At 39.4% G+C, this 26,670-nt stretch overlaps 1 long non-coding RNA gene across 18 annotated transcripts in view; it reads right to left on the reverse strand.

The window, feature by feature from the left end:
* The window catches only part of LOC107504239, a 113,740-nt gene that overhangs the window by 68,762 nt on the left and 18,308 nt on the right, over nt 1-26,670 (reverse strand). For 10 of the 18 annotated variants that reach the window (XR_004951953.1, XR_004951955.1, XR_004951948.1 and 7 more), the window contains exon 1: nt 12,503-13,047. The exons of 6 other annotated variants lie outside the window; for them this stretch is intronic. This is a non-coding gene — a long non-coding RNA (uncharacterized LOC107504239). Of the gene's footprint in view, nt 1-10,385; nt 11,169-12,502; nt 13,048-13,426; nt 16,531-26,670 lie in introns of those variants that run through there. 2 more of the 18 variants (XR_004951946.1, XR_004951947.1) reach the window with 2 other exon arrangements.

The raw sequence follows: 26,670 nt of genomic DNA on the forward strand, positions 1-26,670 counted from the left end.
TCTGAAAGAGAACAGCTCTGTTGTGTGAACAATGGTGTCATCCTCTGGGGTAGATGCTTGGAAGTATGATTGTTGGCTTGCACAGTAGTTCTGTTTTTTAATAACCCACTTCCCTGTGTGCGAGAGTGGCTGTTCTTGTCACATTCCCGCCAGCAGTGTGGAAGACCTGACTTCACATCAGCATTGAATGTGACTGCTAGCTTTTATTGTAGCCAGTGATACACACGTGATGATGTCCCCTTGTAGTTGTAACTGGCACTCTCCAGGGCTAACGATGAGTACTTTTCATGTTTGTTTGTGTCCGTGTCCTCAGTGAAATGGCCGTCCATGTCTTGCTAGTTGTCTGATTGTGATGTTTGGGTTTTTCACCTTTGAGTTTTGAGGGCTTCTGTGTGCTCAGATTCAAGGCCTTTATCAGATACGTGATTCACATGTGTTTTCTCCCAAGCTTGTATTTTCACTCTCTATACAGAAGTTTTTAGTTTTGGTGAAGTCCAGATTGTCAGTTTCTCTTTTATGGGTCAAATGTCCCAATCGTGGAGTTGCTGGTGCACCCTGCTAGCAGTATTTCAGTATCCCTCCTTCTCTTTCCTTAGGTGGTATGGACACAGACACACACACACACAGACACACACACACACACACACACACACACACAACTACATAAAACATGTCAGGGAACATTCTGTTGAGTGACAGAACTGTTCTCCTTTTCCCATCCCATCTACCCTCTCTGTCTCCACATCACAAATAAGGACCATGTCCTTGGGCAGCACAGGGGGTCAGGGGGGGAATCTATATACTTCTAGAGGATTCCAGCCACAGGCATCCAAGACCAAAGTTGTTCTCAGAGTCTTTCAGCTTTTCTTTATATAGTCATCACTCTTCCCTGAAAAATGCCTCTTTTTCCAGTTCATAGCAGGCATTAAATAATGTTGAGTTGTGAAAGAAGGAAGGAAGGAAGGAAGGAAGGAAGGAAGGAAGGAAGGAAGGAAGGAAGGAAGGAAAGAAGGAAGGAAGGAAGAAACTAAAGAACTGAGCATTTCTGAAACCATGGAAAGAAGCATGATGTAAAGAAGCATGCAGTATCCTAGAAAGGGCAGTGACTTAAACTCAGGAGACCTAGCTTTCAGTTCTTCTGCTGACATACTATTTGATCTCAGGTAAGCAATTTGACTCTCATGTCTCACATGCCAAATAGAAATAACACTTATTCTAATGTTTTTATCCATAATATCTATACCACTGATCTAGCACCTTATGGTTTAGAAAACACTTGGGCTCACGTTCTTTCACTTGACCTTCTCAACCACCAACTGGTAGCATCTTTGGCCTGGAAGCAGAGGTCCACAATGTTGGCCATAAGATCCTGAATAGTTAACAAAGGTGCACTGCAAGCCAGACAGTCAGCCATGTGTGCACCTTCTTTTCCAGGCAGCAGATAAAAGAAAAACCCAACCATGATCAGTTTCTTGCCACTGGACTATAATGGCAGAACCTCTTCTCAAACCATGACTTCTTGCTCCAAATCCCTTCTTACTTTGCCCAGTGTACTATGTACTGGATATCCATAGCATAACACATTATTGAGGCCTTCAGCATTGCATTGAATGAGGACCAATATGAAATTGCTGCAAAAATTATTTCCCAGCATGGAGCGGTATTTAGTAGATACTCAGTGAATTGGATAGACCATTTCAGGAATCAGCAAATGTTTTCTGTAAAATACCAGGCAGTAAATCTTCTGGGGGTGTAGGCCACATGGTCTTTGTCACTACTGTTCCATGTTGAAGTACAAAAGCAGCAGTAGACAATACATAAACAAATGGGTGTGACTGTGTTCTAATAAATCTTTATTTACAAAAACAGTCAATGGGCCAGATTTAGCATGTTGGCTTTTGTTTGCCAAACCCTTGGACTACTTCAACTTTGAGAAAGTCCTGATGTCAAAAGCATTATTTTAACACTTTCTTTTAGAGTCAGGGTCCTGACAATTCTTGATTAACCCATCTAGCCAGGCATTTTTATCCCTCTTTCTCCACTGTCCTCTGATAAAGATCAACTGGTAAAGGGGACACTGAGCATTAATCCTTCAATTCTAGTTATTCTGAAAGACAAAGCAAGAACAGAGATTTGTGCCATACCCAGCATACCAAGTGTCCCTCCTCAAATTGTACTGAATTTGCTATATAACTAATAAAGAAAATAGAATGATTCTTTCATTTAATAATCTTTTAGTAAGGATATAGGGGAGGGGGGTGGGGAGAGTTTACTAAAGTCTCTTGCAAAACACCGTCTGGAAGAAAATAATGCTCCTTGGCATCACAGAATCTTTTTCATGTGAAGCTACATGATCACTTTTCATTTTGTTTCTCAAGCACCCCATGGCACCCATCCATGTATTAGGCTAATAACTGCATGAATCTAGTTAAAAGGAACCAAGCAATTATTTTAATTAAAAGAGAACAAAAATAACGCTCCTGGATTCTGTTTTAAGGGGCAAGAAGGAAGTAGTCAGGACTCAAAAAGATCCCACAAAATATTTTTGTGAAAGGAAAAATAATTAAGGCCAAATTTAGAATGTACTTGCAATAAATGGGCCAAATAAAATGAATGGCACCACTGTGCAACTAAAACCATTCATATATAAGAGCCCCAGAAACTCTGTTTTTATGTGATACCGTTTTGAGTGTATAGCCAATTTTACTATGTGAAAGCGAATGTCTAGTAGAGACTTTAATGATCCTTGTGAATCTCTTACACAATCTCTTATAGAGTCTCTGTGTAAATTCTTTTATTAATAAGAGGAAAGGGGAAAGATATTTGTCAATTTGCCTATTAAAAGGATTATTTTTTTCACTAAAATTCTTTGAGTAAAGAACGTTTCAGATTTGTTTCTCTGGAAAAGTCTATCTTTATAGAAAAGTCTCGTCACTCTTCTATTCTACAAAAAGCAGATTTCATCATAAGAGTTTTAATCATTTGATGTGAACTTAGTCATAAGGGAAGAGTTTGTCTCTGCAGACTCTCCATAGCTTTTGCTTTCCTGCCTCCCTTCTGGCCACAGCATTCTGGCCATTTTATTTCATCTCTGGCTTCCATAAAAGAAATGAAGTGAAACTCAAACTAGTCAAATAGTCAGTGTTGTTCCTTCTGCTTGCATCTATAAAAGTTTACTGAGTACCTGTTATCAACCAGTACACAGCAGGTTTTATATGTCCAAAGATGATTAAGACCTGGTCCACCCAGAGAGTTCACGCTCTAATCACAGAGACAGAGGCATGGACAAAAATGGGACCATGAAGCCCCAGCTGTGTGGGGTCACGAGTATCTGGCCTGAGCTGATTGTGAAAGAATGGATAATCCAGAGGAAAGGCACGGACAATCTATTCCAAGGAGAAGGATCAGCATACACCAGAGCCAGGCTCAAAGTACTCTAGGTGATTCACTGTGAACAGCAAGCAAACAGAGTTTCTGGATCATGAAGCCAAAGACTAGAGTGGAGCATGAGAGCAGGTTGGCGAGGGAAGTGAGAACCAGGTCACAGAGGAATTTCTGCACCGTGTTTTTGATCTTGGACTTCACTTTGCAAAGCAATGGAGAGACACTATTTTTCAACAACAGAAACGTGGTCAGCTCTCAATCTTAAAGAAAGAAACTGTATGGCTGAGAAGACAATGAAATGGAGACTAGGTGTCCTACAAACGCCATGGTCAAGGAAAGAGATGACAAGGCCTTGAACTAGGACAGCAGCAAGTAGGAATGGAGAGATGGGGTGATATACAGTATTAAAGATTTTTAAAAACCTCTGTGGAGCAGTGACTGAAGGGATCAAAAGTAGATGAAATTGGCTCTCAGGATTATCTAAGTGAATGCTTATTGCATGTCCAAAAAGCTTCTTCTCACATAGGTTCTCCTGTAAACCTAGGATGGGCCTTGTTCATGGTTCCAGAATGTAGATGCAGTAACCAAATTCAGCTTTGGGCACATGAGCATACTGCTGCATGCCATATGAAAACTCCAAGGAGAGATTCTAGCTTCTCTGTACTCTCCCATGTCGAACTCACACAAAAAACGGTTTCCTTCTATAAGTCTAAGTTAAAATACACAAAAGCCTGGAATGAAAGAATACTGTGGTAAATACATACTGTAATGGTTGACTGGCATCAGGATACCCAGATAGCTGGTAAAACATGACTTCTGAGTGTGTCTGTGAGGGTATTTCTGGAGATTAGCATGTGAATCAGTAGACTAAGGAAAGAAGATGTCTCTCTCCAATGCAGTGGGCATCATCTGACCCACTGAATGCCCGACTAGAACAGAAAAGCCCAGAAAGGGTGAATTTTCTCTTTTTGTTCAAGTTGGGACATTCATCTTCTCCTACCCTTGGACATCAATGCTTCTGGTTCTTGGGACTTCAGAATCCATCCAGGACTTAAACCATCACCACCATGCCCCACCCCCTGACCTACTCTTTTCAGGCCTTCAGGCTTGGAATGACTTACACCACCAGCTTTCCTGGTTCTCTAGCTTGTAGACAGCAAATCGGGGGATGTCTCAGCCTACATAATTGTGCTAGCCAATTCCTATAATAAATCTGCTCTTACATATGTATCTATATATATCCTATCAGTTGTGTTTCTCTGGAGAACCCTAACTAATATACTGAGGACAAACTACATATATTTTATATATATATTTATTTTATATTTAATATAATTATTACATTTAGATTAGACTCATTTATGTTTTTGTTGTTTAAAGTATGTAAAGAAAACACTTCTCAACTCATTTTATGAGCCAGCTATACCTTAATAACAAACCTGACAAGGACGTTACACTAACGGAAAATCACAGGTACATTTCATTTATATGCATTGTTGTAAAAATTATCAAAGCATGCAGTAATATGTATGTAAATAATACATCATAACCAAGTTGGGCTTAGATCAGAAATGTAAGATTGGTTTAACATTCAAAAACCTTTGAATGATTCACCACACTAACAGAATAAAGGAAAATATTATATGAGTATTCTATAAATAAGAGAATACTTAATTTATGACAAAATTATCACTTTAGAGTACTGGGGGAAGAAAGTGTTTTCTATTAATGGAGTAAGGTAAGTGTATATCATGGAGGAAAAAACAAACTTGATCCCAACCTCACACCACATACAAAAATCAATGCCATGTGGATTATAGATATAAATGTAAAAGGTAAAACAATAAAGCTCCAGAAGATAATATAAAAGAATATTTCCATGCCCTTGAGGTAAGCAAAGTTCTCTTAAATAGGACATAGATAGCACTAACTATAAAGGAAAATATTGGTAAATTAGGCCACACTAAAATTAAAATCTTCTATTCATCTAAAGATACCACAGTGAAAATTCAAGCCCTAAGTAATATATGATATTCACAATATATCTAAGCAAAAAAGGATCATATCCAGAATATAAAAATATCTCTTACAAATCAAAAGGAAAAGATAAAGAATGCAATAGAAAACTTAACAAGCCATTTGAAAATCCCATTCACAAAATAGCCAACTGGCCAACATACATGAAAAGATGTTCTACTTATTAGTCATCTGGGAAATCAAATTAAAATCACAGTGAAATTCAACTACGTGCCACCAGAATGACCGAAACCAACAAGCCCGAGAATGCCAAATGTTAGCAGCACGTGCAGCAGCATGACTCTCACCTACTGCTGCTGGGAGTACAAGCTGATATGACCCCTTGGGAAAACTGTCGAAGTGGAGCACAGTTATGCGGTACAGGATGTGCTCACTCAGTGATGCATCAAGTCGCATGCATCTGCCCTTTACAACCTTCCACACGTGGAAACTCAATAAAGCTTGCAGACAAGTTGCCAACGTTGATTTCCACTTCTTAGGTGAAGTAAGTAGAGGGACTAATGCAGAAAACTTTATAGAATAACTTTGTTAAACTCAGCCAGTGGTTTGTTCTTACCTCCACTCAGTCTGCTCTCCTGATATCAGTTACAGAGAAAAAATAGGAAGAACCACGCATAATTAAAGGTAGGCTGGCCTATAAAGAAGAGAATGTCTTCCCTTTGAGGAAAAACAAAAACATGGGGACACTTTGCAGTTTAGATAAGAAGTGAGCAATGCGTGAGCAGAAAAAAAAAAAGTTAAAGGTTCAACGTACAAATAATGACAACAATGAAGGGCCGGCCCCCTGGAGAAGCGAATAGTTCTAGCCTTATTATATAAAGCGGGATTAAAAGGTAACAAATTCAGGCTAGCTACAAGGAAATGCTTTCTTATGAGGTGTATAATTAACCTGTAGCCAGTGGTTTAGTAAAATCCAACTCCTCCCTCCAAAAAAAAAGATTAGCTATTTTTAGCAGCCAAACTAGTATCTGCAGTTACACTGACTAATATTGTATTACAAAGACTCCCCTGCTTCCAGGCAAAAACTGATAGCCAGCGGAGGTCAGGAAGAAATTTTTCCCTTTGGTGTAGTGTTTCGCAGCTCCGTTATCTAATATGGAGGCATCGGAGGGGCTGCGCAGTATTTGCGCCTCCAGTTCACAGCACCTGGCTTTGGCACCCGGGAGGCTGCACTGAAACGGGCCATTGTTTCAGTCCTGGATGACGACACCTGTAGGCCTGTATTTAGGCAACACCTTGTGTTTCCAAAAGGTAAACACAATGAATATCATCAAAATTGTTCCTAACACTACTGTTTTTGCATCAACAATCTATAAATATATGGGAGAGTTCAATATATGTGTGAAATAAACAGAGCAGGCTGCCTCCACGGAGGTGATTCAAAAGACAGCCCTATCATTTTGCAGCTTGGATTTCAATTGTTGCATTTTTAGGTATGAAAAACAGATATTATTCATCAAAGTGATTGTCCTGCGCACTTGTATACCTTATATAATTTATTTTTTCAGGGCTTTTTTCTTCAAAGAAATCACTAGCTAATGACATTTTAGACTTTAGAAATTTTTCTGATAGCACGCTGGAATTCCCTTAGGCACAGGATTGTGAATAAGTGGATTTTTTAAAAGATCATTAACAGATATTACAAACCAATTCAAACTGAGCATTTTCTTTGCAAATTACTTTAACTTTTAAACCCATTGGAAGAAAAGAAAAAAAAAAAAGACAGTGAGTGATTTAATTTCCTTAACCTGTCTACAAATTGCAGCTTTGTGCTCCATCGGCGATCGCGTTTCCAACCAAAACATATCTCTAACTGTCTCTAATAGAGATATTTTTCTAAATTATCACACTCCATGGGTGATATTTCAAAAGGTAGTAATGTTTATTTTTTTTTTATTGAGCAAGTTGCCCTGGAATTGAGAATGTTTATTTCATTGATATGTTTAAAGCAAAAACAGAGCCCTGCACTGTCTATATCTGTTGCTTAATTAAACTCTCAGGTAATTAGCAGGTTCATCATTTCCTGAGCAAGTGGACGATGGAGCTCGGGTGGTAGATTGGGGTGGGGAGGGGGCTCTTTTATTTAATAATCAAATCATAGTTTCTGGGCTAAAGAGCTAATATTTGAGGCGAGAGTCACCTTTATTCCCCCACGTACATCAGGCTTGATTCTTATTTGCATCAATACCCCATTGTGTATGTTTTCCATTCAAAGAGCTCCTGTGACTTCAAAGAGAGTTGCCTGCAAGGACGGGCTGCGTGGGAGTCCTGGAAAGCTCCAGAACAGGCCCAGATCCTGGGGAAACCATGCCAAGACTAGCTCGTGCTGGCGCCCCCAAACCATGTCACAAAATTAAACGGTCTCCCCTACCTATGCCATCCCACAGAGCACGTGGGATACGTCCCCAGGCTTGCCAAGCGCAGCACTGGTTTCTCGGGCTACTACTTATAAATATTTGATGAGTGGCACGCCATTTATAAGAAAGTATGTTAATAAGAATATTCTTTGAAATCGGAGTCCAATGCAGGCTTTCAAAAGACTCGTTGTTTGAGGTACTACAGGTTTACTTTTTTCCCCTCTTTAAAGTGCAAGGTCAACTTACCACAAACCAAACAAAGGAATCTAACATCCTTTCAGATGTCGCATCAACAAAAAATGAGTAGAGTTCTACTCTAAAGGATGTTCTATTTTTGGAAGGAGTCATTAAATTACTGAGGATAAAGGAACATAGAAACTGATGTTTCTTCAGTGTCCCTTGTGGGTCAGATATTTTAATTCTCCTCTTTTAATTCCCCACCAATATATCATGAAGCAGATTATATTACCCCATTTTAAAAAAAGGAGAAATGAGCCTCACAGAGATCATGCAAATTGTCTGTTCCAAAGTCCCACAACAGTAAATGCAGAGCTGGTCTGAAATCCAGATCTATCAACCCTGAAGCCCATGTTTGTTTTTCTACCTCACACTAACTCCCAGGTATCTGCCAATTTCAAGTGTCAAGTTCACATCTGGCGGCAGCTGCCACTTTTCAGAAGAGCTAGAACTCAAAGATGACGGGTTCCTTCAATCCAAGCTTAGTCAGGGAATACTGTATTCCACATGCTGATGATTAAATTGCAAAAGTGTCGTTTTGCCCCAAAGAGTTCCCAGGGGGACCCTGCCAGGAAACACAGAATCCAAGGCAGCTGGAGATATGCCCTAACTAGTCTGAATGCCACATGTGTGCCCCCAAATGCCAATGCCCTCCCGAACCTCTGACAACAAAGGTGATTCTAGTGACCACAGCAGACACTTTGGCACACAAGTTCAGGGAGGAGTATGATGGGCAAGGACTCCAGGATGACAGAGGACCCAAATGCTATTTCTCAGGTGGCACATCCAGTATCATCACGGCCCCATGCTATTAAGTGTTGGGATGGGAGGTGAAAGGTAAACCTTCCATTGATCTCCTTGGGCCTCTCCTCGACCTCAAGATTTGGGAGTCCTGATGAGGCATAGGAAGTGGATATTGGATGGTCACAGACTGAGATTAGGGGCCCAGTCCCTGTCTACCTGGTGAACAGACACCAGCCAAGGTTCCTGGGTGCCCCACACTCCAGCAGGGGCTGCCCATGACCACCAGCGAGCTCCTTCCTGTTGCTATAGACTACGACAGCAAGAGCCCCTGGAGCCACCAGAAGGAACCCAAGCAGCTCTGTGAGCCATGGCCACCCTTTGCCCTGGGCTCACAGAAAGGTCACTGGAACAGAGGCACTCTTCCTGAGAAAGCTCACAGGGGTGCAGAGTCTTTTTCTACTTCTTGGAGGCTGTTCCTCATCGGCACCTTGGAGACAGTAGTACTTCCTGCTCAGTCCAACATGCTGGCTGATGCTAAAGATGGGACGGGACCCCATTTGTGAAAGTACCTCACACAATTCATGCTGTGGGGACTGTGTCTCATTAAACTTTCCTTTAACTTCAGGCACGTTTCTCAACACCAGACATTTTACTGGATTCCCACCACTCTGGCTTGGTCTTTTAGCAAAAATAAATCTGAACGGGAGTGATGTTTCAGGTAATAGAAGTCAAAACCAAAGTTCGAAAATAAAATAAGATGTTTTCTTCCATGAATGGAACATCAATTTTTATAAATTGTGCACTCACTCAACAAATCTTTACACACGCTGAGTTGAGGCTTGGTTTCTGCATTACGATGTTGGATTTCTATGCCCACTTTCCCTGGCCTTTGCACTTAGGATAAAATCAAACTCCTAAATATGAACCACATCTGAGGCAGAGCAGGACCTGATGATACCTCCTGGCCTCTCAAACTTCATCCTGACCAACTTCCCATGCTCACTGCTGTTCATGTACCCTTGTAGTAGGCTGTGCTGTGGTCCTACCTCCAGGGTCCCCCAGCTAGTTATTCACCTGCTGGCTCCATCTCTTCATTCCTGATTCTGTTCAGATGCCCTCTCCTCAGAAAGACCATCCACATCCTCTACACCCAAAGCAGCCCAGCCCTGATCTTCCTTTCCCTGTTGGTTTCCTTCAGAGCTTCAGAGCAGTCATTATCATGTGTGACACTCCATCTGCTTGGTCTCTTGTGTGCCATCCATCTCCCCAACTCAACTGTAGCCTCTGGAAAGTCAGAGGTCAACTCAGTCTTGTTCCCCAACTTTGTCCCAGGCCCCAGCACACTGCCTGGCAGGTGAAAGACACAGGAAACACTGATGCCTTAAAGCAGTTCCACTTGCTGTAAAATAACCTAAAACCCCAGTCAGATACTTTGTTGCATCGGCCACAGTTGCATCGGCCACAGTGGCAGCCCTGGAACTGAAGAAGAGTTCTCATGTTTCCTCCTCCATCAAGCTCAAGTGCTTTCCCATGCAATTAATCCGCACCTCCTCCCTGTGGGACAGCGATGCGCACCCAATCTGGAAGGAAGACCTGAGTTCTCTCCCAGCCTGAGAAATGTCTTACCCATTGGCTAAGGTCCTGCCTGTCAAGGAGGCGCGGCTTCCCCTCTGTCATCTAAATGTGAGATGGTGATGAACTCAGTGCCCTTCAGAGCCCAGGTGTGACTCTCAGGTGCTTCCTGGGGCTCCTCTGAGTGAGCCCAGGGTCCAGTGACAGCCCAGAACTTCAGCTCCTGTTGCTGAATGAATTCCCACCGTGCTGCAGAGTGGACAGGCACAGGCCACACTCACTGCGCAGACACCTTTTTAGTCCTAAAATGTTTCCTTATTGGATCATTTTAAAAATAGAGAAAAAATACATACTAGTTATAACAAGCAAAACATCACTTAAAGATGTGAATAAAAGCAAAAATAATTCTCCCTCTCCCGCCTCATTACTATGCCTATATTTATGTTACTTATATAATTATATCATGTAATATGTACACAATATATAGAATATATTTATATCTAATAAACTTAGATATAATGACACATTCGTATATAATTATATGTAATTTTACATATGTGGGGTCATCTATATTCTGGGAAAATTTTAGGGTGGTATTTTATCTTTATTTAATTACGCCTATCTATGTATTTTGCTTGCCTTTCTCAGGTATGGTTACTCCAGGGACTTACTGGAAATCACAGGCGTGCTCTGCCCAGAGGACCACTTGTGTGCAATGGCCCCAGTTTCCTTTTCTGTTCTTCGTCACACCTGCTTTGGTCACACTGAAATTAGGTGAGTCTTTGGCGAAGCAGCACTGCTGGTGTTTTCTCAGCTGCTGGTGTGGGGACATTCGAGGAGCTGCCCTGCCCCCTCCCACCCCACCTCAGCCCCCAGCCCACGGACCACCCCTGGGCACTCCTTGGCCCTCTTGCTTCCTTCTGTTTTTAACTGGCTCACATTTCGAACCGACAGCTCCTGTATTATTTCTGACCTTGTCTATTTCTGGTGACCTTCTCAAAATAACAAATCTCTAGGCTAAGGCCTCGTTCTCTTTCTCCACAGGTGTCTCTCTCTGTCTTTCCTCTTCAGAGCTTACCCAAGCCTTCTCTCAAGCCTTCTCTCAGTACCCATTTACTCAGCCCATTTGTTTATAAGTGACTATTCCTAATGACCCTCACTCTACCAGGATGCAAATATAATCATCACAGTTGTGTATTGCTTTGTAGGTTTCAAACATATTTAAATAGGTTGTTTCAATTAATTCTTACAATAGCCTTATAAAATAGAAAGGAGTGAGTGCTTTGGCCCCCAGAATAGAAAGATCTTAAAAGACATTAGAAAGCAATTTGCAAAAACATTAAAATGGCCACATGAAAAAACACTCGACTTCACTATTAATAAAAGAAATGCAAAGATAAAAATATTATATACGTTCTGCCTATGAATTAGGGTTATTTAAAAGAATGATAATACTGACTGTTCAGCAAAGGAGAAGCATGAAAGTACACTGGATTATTTCAGGTAGAAGTACATATTGGTGGCACCTCTCTGACTGATAATTTGCCAAGGGATAGCGAATTAGAAAACCATGGGATCACGTAATTAATTCTTCTTATAGAAATTTATCCCAAAGAGGTAAACAAAGCCAGGTAAAAAGTTTAAGCTACAAGGATGTTTTATATGTGACTGATTAAATTGAAGTCACTCAATAAAATGCTCTGAAAACATTAAAAATAATAATGTGAAAGAATATATAATATCACAGAAAACTTTCTAATATAGGTTGAGAAAAAGTTTCACAATAATACATACTAAGTCCCATATAACAATAGATTTGCATATATTTATAAATATCACATACCCCAAAATATCAAAAACGTCAAGAAAGATTATCTCTAAGTGATAGCATTATGGGTGATTTTATTTTCTTAATACCTGCTCATTACTATTTTCTAAATTATTTTCAATAACCACATATTTTGTAAGGAGAAAAACAAGAAAATGATAACATTAAAAAAATTGCCTTTGTCTCAATGGAGCCAATTCTACATTTGGTTCTTTCATCTACTCATTCTTTCAACAAATATTTATCGAAATCCCACTATATACAAAGCATTCTGCAAAGTGATAAAAATACAGTGATTAAACTATTTTAAAATTAAAAAAAAAAAAAAAGAAGTGACCTCTACCTGGAGAAGGTATTCTTAGTAAATGGGAGAAATTCCATGGGTGTTGCTGGTCTCAACAGTGAATGCCACCAAGCACAACTGGGTATTCACTGGGCACTGTTCTTCCCTAAAGCCAAGAAATGGCCCAAAGAGGATGTCGACGCATTGGCATCCAGTCATTCTCAGGTGGGATTTAGCCTTGGAACTGGACCCAGATCTGAAAAGGTGGTTCCTGAGAGTGGGCAATGGAGAAAAGGATAGAGTGAGATTTACCCAGGCCCTTAAAACTCGCAGCTACTGTGTCTCCTGCCAGCTTGAAACGAATGGCTGGAGTGTCCTGGCTGTGGGAGAAATGGTCTCATGGGCTACATGACTACAGATGTTCCTTTGGAGGCCCAAAATGATTTACCTTTTGAATAAGTAATTAGTAAAAATTCAACAAAATTCCCCTAAAGCATCCAGCTGAGCCTGCCTCTTGAATACATATCCAGCCTCCTACTGTTCCTGGATGATAGTCCCCTTTAACTGGCCCAACCGGAACTTCCCACACACATCAGAAGAGCTGGTTTTCCCAGCATGGAAGCTCCCTCCCCTGCCCCCCCGCATCCCAACCCCCCCACCCCCCCCACCCCGCCCCGGGGAAGTGCGACACTAGTCGGGCAAGAAGTCTTTTCAGCCTCTGGAGCACCACTTTGCAAACCCATGAGATCACTGTCATACTCTAAGTTAACGCATCTGCTTTGAGTTGATTTTTCCCCACAAATTTTTTTCCCCCAGAATTTGTGTTGATTCTTCCCAGGAAGGCCACTTGTGACTGGTGTTCATATGCAAGCCTGGCTGGGGTTCAGGGTGGGACCATGGGGAAGTGAACCAGCCCCCCCTGGGGACTGAACTCATGACCTCATTAGCACAGGGTTCCAATCAACTGAGCCACCAGGCACGTACCTCATTTAAGGCACTGAAGTGATAATTTGCAAAATGTTAATTCTTAGATTAACTACAGATGAGTAGAGTTCCTAGGGGGGAAAATGAGAGAGATTTGTTAATTCTTAAAAGGAAATTTGGGTTATCAGTAGATGGTCCCTTTGGTTTCTTTTAAGACATAATTCCAGCATCTGAAGATGATACTCATCAGGGTCTATACCGTCATGATTTTAACAATATCCTGATCAGTAGACTTTCAAGGAAAAAGCAAATAGTGTCACTTCTGCATTTGCAAAACACTGCATAATGATTTTCATACAGATTTCTCCAGTTTCTATTCCAAAATCGACCACATAGTTTAAGCGGCATCACGAAGAAAGATTTCCATATCTGAGGTAAAGGTCACCCTCTTAAGTGAGCAGAACCAAACCTCATTACCTATCCCTGTCCCCAGAACCCTAATTCCTGTAGAGAGAGACCCTCCCTCCCAGAGGAAGGGACCCCAGCCCAACCCACAGACCTGGCTCAAGTCATGCTGTAACCCATCCCACTCCACCCTCTTACTTTATCCTTAGCCGTCCCGGGGCACCCAGTTTTACAAACAGCAAATATGGTTTGGAACAAAGTTTTGACACCGACTTGGTATCCTGTGCTCATATTACATTTCTATGAATATTCCACTGACTTTTCAACTGTGCAGAACAGTTTCTGCTCTGAGGTTACATTTAGCATGCAGGACATTTCAACTTCAGTTGCTCCCACCCTGACAGCGATCTTTGAAACTGATATGGCCCTGAAAGAAGCCAGAATAACTTTTTAAAAACATTAATAATGGGCTAGGTTCCCAGTCTTTGTAATCTTGTGGAAGAACCTCTGGGAGAAAGCACACTGGGAATTGAGTGCGTGCCCACGCTTTTCCATGGAACAGGCTGCTTTAAATGCATAGTTATTTTGCAGGAGAATTTCTACGAAGCAGAAGAGGATAGGAATCTGGCCTTCCATTTTGCGCTTATCGCCTTCTGCCCTGGGAGTGTGAATACCACCTTTAAGTACCCAGATCTCTACCTGTTGTAAGAGAAACCCCAAAACATCCAATGGAGAGAACCAACCTAACATCTCAGGAGCACCCTAGTTCTGCCACTTGCCAGTGAGGGACCCGTGCAAAATTTAGGAACCTTCTTTGAGTTGTCAATTTCTTTGCCTGTAAAATGTAAAACAGTAACTGTCTCCGCATCCTATGAAATAATGGACAGAAAATTCTTTAGTCTATTGCCTGGAACACAATAACTACTCATTGAAACTTAACTATTGTAGCTTCCGATCTGAGAAACACATGGCTACCTCAGGGGAATGAATACATCTGCATTCCAGTTTTCCTTTATTTTATAAATCTAAAATCCCGCAGTTGTACACCCATGATGAAGACACTGATGATTAAACTGACCACACCAAGCTTAAACAATGTGCTCTGATTGGAATAGCTAAGAGGTAGCAGCCTAAAATGAAAATAGCTAGCCTTGATTTCTAAATAATGCCTTTAAAAACATTTTCTTATGAAATACATTACAAAATGGCATAAGAAACTTTTCAAACTGGCATGATTAAAATATATGATCTTCAAATCATAATTCTCTACAACATACCAAAATTTTAGTCAACCTAAAGATGCTCAGGAATTTCAAATTCTGAATATACATATTTAAAAAACCACCAATTCAAATAAAATCAAATCAAATAAAAATAAGTATATTGCTATCTGAAAACACAGTTGGAGACAACCCCATTTTATGTTAAAGGAACATACTTACAAGTATTTAGTAAGCTACAATTTAAAGCTTATACTCAAGTTCAAGCTGATGGTGAGGAACTAAATAAATAGAAACTAAACTGTTGAATTGTACCTAAGAGTTGTAGGTTCAACTTGCTACTTTAATCTCCAATGGGGAATATTAGTTCGATAAAACAAACATTTTTAATTTCCTCTCTGCGTTTCCTCAAACCACACTGATGCACTTATCTATGGCTCACTTAAAAGATTTGTGAAGCGGCCCCTGACTTACTTAAAAGAGGATGTTTGATTTTCTTATGAAAATGAAGGAATGAATGTGAGTGTTCGTTGTTTTAATGCACTGAGCCCTTAATCACTTCCAGTTCTGCTTCATCAGAAAAGTAGTACTCTTGGGGGATATTTTTTTTTTTTGGTCACTAAATATTGTCTTTCATTTTGAGATATTTATTTCTTCCAGAAAATGATACCATATATTTCCCCTAATGATGAAGGATGAAAGATAGAGAAAATTCCATTTGGTGATTATGGGACCACGAAGAAGTAAACTGATTCAGAAAACAAAGCCCCAAAAGAAAAATAAAACTTATTATATGAGCTGGAAGCATGGAATTCTTGGCAAATATCCAATTGGAGCCAGGATTGGTAATTTAATAACATCCTTGTTTTGTTAATATTTGGCAGGGGGCAGGGGTAGGGTGGGTAAAGCTCTAGGGCTTTAGCTTTGGGCTTTAGCTTTCTTCCCTCCATGATTACCTCAGCAGCAAGGGGCTTTAAAGACACAAACACCTGCAGGCTCTGCAAAGGGCTGTTGAAACTACATAGGCCACGGGTGAGAGTCCAAGATGTCACCTGCCCACATAAGTCAGAGGTTAGGACAAAACCTTGATCCCCACAGCTCAGTGGGCAGTGAAAATCACTTCCAGAAAAAGCCCACTCTGAACACTGTCCCCAGAGTCCTGGAGCATCACACCCAAATCAGAGCAGACAGGGGAATGCATGAATGGCGACCTGCTGATTGCAAGGATTCTACCAAATCATTCTGATCCCCTGGGTAACTGTGCTACTTCACTTTGAACTGGGCCTTCCCCCTGCTGGTTACTAAGCAGAGTTTGGCAGGAAAAATCACCCTGGTTTGGTGATCCTGGCCACACCCATGCATTCAAAGGGGTACTCTAAGCGGCATACGAGGTAGAGAGTTAAAGGGTGCTCTGCAATAATGAAGAGCCCCTTTCTCGGAACTGAATATCATGGAGTATGCCAGGTGTTTTGTTGTTGTTGTTGTTGTTGTTGTTGTTGTTGTTTAGCTTTAGTTCTCTTACAAGTTTAAAGAAGAGAAAGCAACACAGGAAGAAAACCGAAATGAAAAAAAAAAAGGATACAAAATCAATGTTTAAAAATTCATAGTATTCTTATACTCTAATAATGAATTTTTAGAAAAAAAATGAAAAAATTTTTCCTTTCTCAACCGCAACAAAAAGAATAAAACACCTAGGAATAAACCTGACGAAACACATGAAGGACCTATACACTGAGAACTATAAGACACTATTAAAAGAAATTGAAGAAGGCACAAAGAAATAGAAAGATATTCTATGTTCTTGAATTGGAAGAATCAACATAGTTAAAATGACCTTATCACCTAAGGTATTATACAGATTTAATGCAATCCCCATCAAAATACTACTGGCTTTTTTTTTTTTTTTTAAGAAATCGAACAAAAAATTCATCAGATTTGTACGGAAGCACAAAAGACCCCGAATAGCAAAAGCCATCCTGAGGAAAAAGAACAAGTCTGGAGGTATCACACTGCCTGACTTCAAACTATACTATAAAGGGACAATAATAAAGGTATTGGCAAAAATAAAAATAAAAAATAAAAAAGACACAGAGCAGTGGAACAAAACTGAGAACCCAGAAGTAAACCTCCATATATATGTGCAAATAATTTTTAACAAAGGAACCAAAAACATACAATGAAGAAAGGAAAGCCTTTTCAACAAATGATGCTGGGAAAACTGAGAAGCCACCTGCAAAAGAATGAAACTAGACTGTTGTCTATCAAGACAAACCAAAATTAACTCAAAATGGATCAAAAACCTGAATAAAAGACCTGACACAATAAATTGCACAGAAGAAAACACAGATACTAAACTCATGGACCTTGGACTTAGAGAGAATTTTATGATTTTGGCCTCAAAGGCAAAGAAAGTAAAAGCAAAAATAAATGAATGACTATATCAAACTAAAAAAGCTTCTGCACAGCAAAAGAAACTGTCAACAAGGCAAAGAGGCAATCATCCTAATGGGAGACTATATTTGCAAATGACACCTCTGATAAGGGCCTGATATCCAAAATATACAATGAACTCATACACCCAACAACAACAAAAGAGCAAATAATCCAATAAAAAATTGGCAGAGGACCTGAACAGACATTTCCCCCAAGAAGACATACGAATGGCCAACAAACATGTGAAAAGATGCTCAACTTCACTAGCTGTTAGGGAAATGCAAATCAAAACTACAATGAGATACCACCTCACACCTGTTAGAATGGCTGTCATCAACAGGAAGTAATAACAAGTGTTGGAGAGGTTGTGAGGAAAAAGGAACCCTCATACACAACTGGTGGGACTGCAAATTGGTACAACCACTATGCAAAACAGTTTGGAGTTTCCTCAAAAAACTAAGAATTACCATATGATCCAGCAATCCCTCTTCTGGGTATTTACGCACACAAAAAAAACTGAAAACATTTATCAGCAAAGATATAGGCACACTGATGTTCATAGTAGCATTCTTCACGGCATCCAGGAAATGGAAGCAACCAACGTATCCTATAACAGATGATTGGATAAAGAAAATGTGGTACATATATATAATGGAATATAACTCAGACATAAGAAAAGATGAAATATTGTCATTTGTGACAACATGGATAGATGTCGTGATAATCATGCTAAGCGAAATAAGTCAGACAGAAAAAGTTGAAAACCACATGATACTTCTCACATGTAGAATAGAAAACTGAAAGCAACAAACAAATGTGGCAATCAGACTCATGGACAATACAGTGGATTAGCGGTTACCAGAGGGAAGTGGAGAGGGGAGAAGTAGATAGGGTAAAAGGGGTCAAATATTTGATGATGGAAGGAAATCTAACTCTGGGTGAACACACAGTGCTCTCTCTCTCTCTCTCTCTCTCTCTCTCTCTCTCTTTCTCTCTCTCTCTCTCTCTCTCTATATATATATATATAAATATATATTATTTACTGTTGAATGATACACTTGGAACTTATTCGATGTTGTTAATCAATGTTACTCCAATAATTTTTAATTAAAAAAAAAAAAGACAAACCAAAGAGTGAGATAGGTTTAATCCAAATCCAGTCCCAAAAGACAGTCCTGAGTTGCCACTTTTTTCCATGACTTTTTAATTCCTGGATTATGCAGTGTGGTAGAAAAAGAAAAGGAAAACAAAAACAAAAACGGTGTTCAAAATCTTACCTAATTTTCTGGTTCCCATGATAGTCTGAGGAAAAACATTATATGGGTCACACAAGCGTGTATTTATAATGAATGACAGATAGAAGTACTAGTGATGGTGATGGTGGTGATGGTGGCAGTGTGGTTGTGATAACGGTGGTGACGGTGGTGGTGGTGACCAATAATGGTGGTGCTGGTGAGAGTAATAGCGCGGGTGGTAGTGAAGGTGGTGGTGGTGAGTGCGGTGGGGGTGGAGATGGTGGAGGTGATGGCGAAGGTGATAGCAGTGGTGGTAAGGGTGATGGTTGTGGTGATCATAGTCAAATTACCCCAAAATAAATTAAACACTTTAACTTATGTAGTAGAGACTTGAGAAGTCTACTCTACCTATCTTCTTTGAGTCTTAACTTCCTTAAGCACCAACTGTTGATTAATCTGATCACGAAGATGTTTTTTGCTTAAGACTTGAAAGGCACTTTCAAAACAAAGGGGGAAAAGTAGAGTTAAAACAACTGCTTAAAGGATATATTTCTCTCTGTGGGTGCGTTTTTATTCTTCACTATTATTTTCATCATGCTCATTGTCGCTGAAAACATTTCAAACTATCAATAGTCCTTGAAGTTGCTGTATCATAAGATTCCAGGGATGCAGAACATCTTCTTCATGGGGGCTGTTGTGGAGATATGTGACAACACTTTTTTTTTTATTTTTTTAACCAATGCTCAAAAATGCCTGGGGCAGAGAAATTCTGCTACCGGTGGTGCTAATTACCACAAACACAGAGAAGTCCCTTCCCATGTGGTTGCATTTAATGGATGATGTCACAGGCAGTTTATTAATATTTCTCTTCCCTTCTTTCTAGGCTCATCATAGGATTGATTGTTCCCAGCAACTTTGAAGTTTGGCATGGTCATGTGATTGTTTTGACCAATAAAATGTGAGAATTGGCAGGTGTCACTTCCGGGTGGAAGCTTTAGGAGCAGGACAAGCATGATCATGTTCCTTTTCGCCACCAGAATGAAGTGGAAACAGGTGCAGAAAGGAGGTTCCATCATCCTGAGCCCCTAAATGTCTACAGCTGGCAGACACCCCTTCTGACCCACAATGGACATGCAGTGCAATCAAGAAATAAACTCTTGCTGTCTGAAGTCACTGCGGTTTCAATGGTGACTTGCTACCACAGCATAACCATCTCTATCCTCCTAACAGATGCAGATGGCAAATAGCCAAAACAAGAGGTTTAAAGTCACTGGTGGTCATATCAGAAGGAAGAAATCTATGCCTTTCTAAGAAGAAACTGAACCCTCAAGCCTCTCTGTCATCTAATCGCTAACTCTGAAATATTTAACTGTTCCCTAGTGAAGGTCCATTCTAGACAAAAGGTGCCTAGGAGAAAGGTGTGACAGGACCTGCAAGCAACTGACAGTCACTCAAGCCCACACAAATGGCAGGGTAATTTGAAGCTCTCTTTTGACTAAGTTCTATATCAAACAATAAACCTCCTTCTTCTCACTATCCAGGCAGACAGGCACAGATTCCTTATCATTTTCAGAACTGTTCACTTAAGGACTGCACTGCTCAAGATTTAAGCCTCCTTAAGGAACTCTGCTTTAAGAAAATCATATCTCACAAAATTAATACATTATCACATTCGAAGTGAGGTGGCAAATGTGAAAAGCCCATCTGTGCCCACCCTCCCCTCTACCCCAAAAACTCTACCACCACCCAGAGCTGCAGCTATGCATGAAAAATCTAACACATGCAAAGTATAGAAGCTCTTCAAAAATTTGGCCCAGTGTGTCTTATATGCAAGTTGCAGTCTTACAGAGCCTTGCCAACAACAACAAAAAGGAAAGAAAAGCAAAGTTTCTCTTCTCTGGACTTGGAAATGAAACATAAAACTCCTCTTTTCTAAGAGACTGAATGGCTCCGATTTTCCACTGTCAGAATGATCTCTCACTCGCCGTTACCTTCCTAATATCCATGTGGCTTTTTAGTGCGCATTTCTTTCTTCCCAAAGTAATCGCATGGCAGCAGTGGCCCAACGAGATGCACCAGTTGCCTGCTGAGGAGTCTGGGATTCTCTCTAGACCTCAGAGTCATTGTAAAGATAAAATAAAATGGATGATATAAATGTGCTTTAAAATACTAAAACTGCTATATTAATGGCATTATTTCTACCACACCTCACTTCCACCACACCTATTGCGCCTATGGTGTCTAACTTGTATACTACATTATATTTTCTGAGGTCCCTTTGTACATAAGTACAGAAGGAATTAACACTTACTAGAAATGTTCCAAGTACAAAATTCACACAAAACCCTATAAGTTGGGTGTTCTTATCTCCAAGAATGCTGACAGGTGCAGAGAATTCAGTGGTTTACCCAGGGCAACACGAACAGGGGTACGTGGAGAGCCCCCGTCAGAACCCTGTGAATCTGTCGACTCAACACACACACTGTGTCTTCTCCCATCCGAGGAATCTTCCTGCTACCTGCCAACTCTATTGCAAAAAGGATGAGTGTGCTGGTGCAGTCTATTTAGCTGATGAGAAGAATGTACTAAACCGCCATGGCAAGCTGGCTAGGCAGAACTCTCAACCTAGAGCTTCTTAGATGTAACCACAAGCCTATCAGACAAAGGAGGATCTGGACAGGCAAAGGAGGACAAAAAGACAGGGCCTGTGTGCATTTGGAAGAGAGGGCAAGACTGAGCAATTGTGAAAAAGAAATTAGGGAATAAGACCAATCCAAATTTCAATGAAAACTGTATGAAAAGTTAGTTGTTCATTAACCTATATTGGTTTGAAATTTTCAATAGCTTGGGAAGTTTCTATAGGAAGAAAACAACATACTATATAGCCATAAAACTGAAGAAAACAGGCAGAGCTAAGGGTGCTATGGAAAAAGGGCAGTCGTTGATACATTAAGGAATATCAAGAGGGAAATTTGATGGTGGGGCAGAGAAAAAGTCCCAGTGATACCACTAGGAAAGGAGGGGACCACAGAGTAAAGCAAAACAAATGTGAAAAAGTTTGTAGGAGATCGACTTTCACCATTAAAAGGGAAAAAACGACAAAGGGAAGAAAATCCAGGAGCAAAACAAAAAATACTGAAACAGCGATTTGAAATGGTCAAAATTATTTCTTCAAAAAGCACATACATATACTCTCCTTAGGGTCAGTCGAATTATTACTCATTTAGGATCAAACAAGCCAGCCATTTAAGGATATAAATACATGATGGGCTTCACTCAGTATTAAGTAATTTTCACTGCTTCTTTCTAGCACATTATTGGCAAAATGGCTTTTCTTAAATTCTGGATCTACAACATGACTATTCAGAATCACATAGTAAATTTTCACCCATAATTTCCCAAAGTTAAAGGGATAATTTAATAACTCATGCCACTTTATTGATAATTAAGTTGCCCATGCCTTTTCTTATGGAGACTTATACTTTTAAAAAGCACATTCCCTAATATTTTAGTAATCTTTTTCATCAGAAAAAAAATCTTCCTGGTTGATAATACAAGGAAAAGAGAAAATGTAAGACCTCGTATTATTTAAAACTAGTCTTATAATGACCAGTAAAAAAAAAAAAAAATGTTTCTATGTTTAAAATGATAATACTTTCTACCTCAGAAATACAGTGTCCAAGCTGCCCTGAGTCATTTTTTGCAATGTTGTGGTCATATTTTCTAAATAACGTCTATGAAAGAATCATTTAGATTTCTGGTCTCATTACTTTCACTGGAGGGGAGTGAGGTAGCAAACATCTGATTTTTTTTCCAACCAGATGTCTGTTTCATATTTACTTAGCAAAACTGTCCTGGAAGTCACATAAATAATTAATTAATTTAATTAATATATAAAAGTTCAAGAGACATAAGAAAAAAATTCTCTAGGCTAACTGCAGACTACATATTGAATTGAGGGGTCTCAATTCTCATGTAGGCACATGCATCAACTGCTCAAGGTAGAGTTTCACCTCCCAGTTCTGAATAATACTATCCAATCTAAATATATATATATATATCTCATGATACTATCCAACCTAAATATATATATATATATATCATGATAAACAAATGCTGTTTCCAAATCAAAATAATCTATATCGAGTACAGTGGGAATACCAGGGCCTTAGGGAAAGGACTTGAACAGTCCAAATAAACAGCATCACAAAAACATGTCAGAAATCCTTTGTTTCTCCACCATCTTCCAAGTCATGATCACTGGCTGCCCAGCAACAGTGAGTCACTGTGAAGTGACAATAATTTTGACCCATAGGCAGTTTTTCCTAAGGAGCTTCTTCCAAAGTCATCATGATACTAAAGTTAAATGGTATTAACCTGTGTCCACAAATATATGAATAAACAGGTACAGTGTTGATTGAAGGGGTGAGAGTTAAACCTAAACCAACTAATGTTGTTGATGGCATGCCATTCAATCTTACTGTGGTGGCTTGAACAATATGCTCAAAGAGAATTTTCCTAGGGAGAAAGCTCAAGTGTCTTCACCACACTGCAGAGTCATTGCACCCCACTGGGAAGCAGAGGGGGACAGGACAGAGAGCACTCACAGGAAGGTTCCCGTCACTTGGATTGCTCCCACTGGAGACAAAATGGCATCAAAAATTGGCAATCTTTTATTTCACTTCTTTCCAAAAAAGAAAACACAACATCATTAGCCAGATTTACTCTGATCTCCCACCTCCTGGGGTTGCCTGGCACTCAAGTTGAGTCAAAAGTATCTTTCCATCAAGGTAAATAACAGGAAGAAGTAGATCAATAACAACTGCTTAAGGAAATATTCAGGGCAGTGTGTATTTCTGGCTTTAATAAGGTTTTGGAGCATAAGAGTGATGGTCATTTAGAAAAAAAAAGAGTTTGTTTCATTTCTCATCAAAATTTGGTCTGTATATTTTAATCCTTAATTTTGTCTTTTTTGTAATTTCAATTGGTCATGAAAAGTTCTGTCAACTCTTAGGAGTATGAATTAATAATAAATAAATCCCAATGTTTTCAAATTTCCTAACGCTACCAATACACATCGTAATATATGTGACTTAAGTCAGACTTCAGAAGTTCATGACTACTGACGTCAGCTCTATACAACAACCCTTTCAAGCCATCCTCCTGGGGCGGGGGGGGGGGGAGGTGGAAAGTCTTCATGGAGATTTGAATTCAGAAGAAGTTACTACGTCTTGTCATATTGAAAGAGTTTTACTATATCTGCAATACAAAAAAAATATCTGGGGAAAGAGAAGGAAAGAAAGGTTGAGGTGGGTGCCTGCCTCTGAGGTTGGAGTCTCGTTTGCGGTGTGCATAAGGGGTTAGTCCACACTCACGGCTGCCACACTGATGTGACCAACCTTAAAAAAAAAAAAAAAAAAATCAAAAAGAAAAAGAATTTGAGAAAATGTCTAAGTAATACTTCTCAAATTAAGAATTTTTCACAATAGATCATATCAGCTTTGAAGGTTGGGTCTATATAACACCGTAACAACTATAAAGTGAAAAATCGAGAAACCTTGTGGATGTTGGAGCTTGTGAAATATATAGAAATTTAGAGATATCTTAAAGCGTGAGGCCAGCAGGGCCCACTACTAGCAATATTGTACTTAGTAAAGGTGGGTCTCTCCTAGCTGACTACGTCCCCAAAGCCTGTTGAGGTGCTACAAATGGAGGCTCCCCAGTCATATTTGCTAATCTTCATCTGCCTACTCCTCTGTGACCTCTGGAGTTGAAATAGCAAGCTGAACCTTTTGGAATTTATCATCAGCCTGGCATCTGTGCTCAGCAGTAGAGCCTCTGAATTCAAAACAGGACTGTTTCCTGGCTCAGAACTCCAGCTCCAAATTCCTTAGGCTCAAAAGTGATGGGAAAACAGATCTTCAGCATTCTTCTGATTTAGAAATCATTCAAACTGACAACAGATAAGAAATTGACGAGGAGATATGAACTCCTTAATTTACATAGCTGTCTCTTTTTTCCTTTTACATAGTCAAGAACGGAGCGTCCTTAACCTTGATTTTCTCACTTCTCTCAGTTTAAAGCACAGCCCATAACATTAATTAAAGTGTGTGTGATCTGGAGGGTACAAGTTCTATTTCATATGCTATACCACATGGCATTCTAGGAGTGCTATACGATTTTTAGGTGTGCTTTTTCCCAGCTTGACATGTGTGCAGCCCTACAAACAATTTAACATAACCTCTCCCATATTCTACACGGAACCTCCACAATAACAACTTAAAAATGAATGCAGCGGATAAAACAAACGCTGAGGACATTGGTGCCTTAAGTTTTAAGGTAAACGGAGATACATTTCTGATGCAGAATTACAAAGTGCTGGCGTCAGAAAGGGCATCTGAGATTTTCTAGTGTAACCCTTTTATTTTACAGAGAAGGCCTTCAGAAGGTAGTTTAAACAACTAGTAAGGGGAAACCCTCAAGTATTTCTTATGGTTCCAAGTCTTTCCACTACACCAGGGTCATAAACCTCCTTGAGATACTGATTAAGTTAGGTCTTTTCTAGGGGAACAAGGAAAGATCATATGAATATATACACACACAAACGTTTGCATATAAACTAAGGAGGCCTCCAGATGCTGAATGGGTCCATGAACCCCAGACTGAGAATTTCTACTCCCAAAGGAGCCTCTTTTCTGAGCAGAAAGTACTACTTTTAACCCCTTTCAAAACTTCTCTCCTCCAGACTCTGAACTAGATTTAATGATGTAATCTATAAACTTCAGGAAAGAAGCACTTCTAATAACTCAAATAGATAAATTAAGTCCTAATCAATATTTCCATATTTTTAAAATGTGTCAAATTAAACACACACACACACACACACACACACACGTAAGAGAAATTGAAAACTACATGTATTTTACTACCGATTTCACATATGGATATGGAATATCTTTTCTCCTAATATGGAGATGCCTCAGCAGTATTTAAATGATTCCTTATTCCAAGTCATATAAATATGCACCAGATGTATCTTTTGTAAATGTTATGTTTTTCAACTTCTCAGCATTTGCAAGCAGTTGAAAGCTATGTCAAGCATGCTTTAATGGGGCATAAAAGTGTATTGTATTCAAAGAGATGGCACAGCTCTGTAATAGGTGAAAATACAAATGTTGTCAATGGATACATTTTCATTTTATTGATTTACACTGCATAACAGAATGCCCTGTGTTCTTCTTTACATGCAAGCTCTATCTCAGTTGAAATATAACTAGATATTTAAAAATCATGCTTACATTAATGGATTCTCTAGATAACAGAAAATTCAAACACAAGATTTTATGACTAGAAGGCAACTTGATGATCAACTAAATCCCATACAGACAATTTAACAGATAAGAAAACTGATACCAAAAGGGTTACGTGAGACAAGCAAGTCACTAAACTAGTTGTGGCTTAGTGCATGAATTTATATTCCCATAATACAAGGAACTGTACTGAGCTCTTTACCCTATCTGCTTCTTGACTGCCTAAACAAAAGAAGGAGAAGAAGAAACAGTAAAATATATATAATTTATTGATTTCCTGGGATGTACTGGGAAGAAACAGATGTAATGTATATATTGCAAACTGTCAAATTATCTTATGAGAAGTAAGTATAGGAAGTAAAATGCCATTTGCTGGTATCAAATATTGTCGAAGACTATCAACGTGTCATTTCTCCAATATAAAATCCAAATGGACTCAACATTCACTTTTTTTATTTTTAATACAAAGGATAACGTAGCAAATTCCAATTAGAACATTTTCTTTGAGGTTAAATACATCAAAGATGTTTAGGAAGTATATATTCAAGCCAGATGTAATTGATAGTTCATCTTGAAAACTGTCTTTTTAAATAAAAGTTAACATTGATAGTTGTTGTAAAACTTTTTTTTTTCTTTTTCTTTTTCCTTTTTTTTTGCTACAGGGAAAACAAACTCTATCTTGGGTCTAACTCTATTTTGTG

This window comes from Rousettus aegyptiacus, unplaced genomic scaffold (assembly GCF_014176215.1).
Source record: "Rousettus aegyptiacus isolate mRouAeg1 unplaced genomic scaffold, mRouAeg1.p scaffold_m13_p_7, whole genome shotgun sequence".
Classification (NCBI taxonomy): domain Eukaryota; kingdom Metazoa; phylum Chordata; class Mammalia; order Chiroptera; family Pteropodidae; genus Rousettus; species Rousettus aegyptiacus.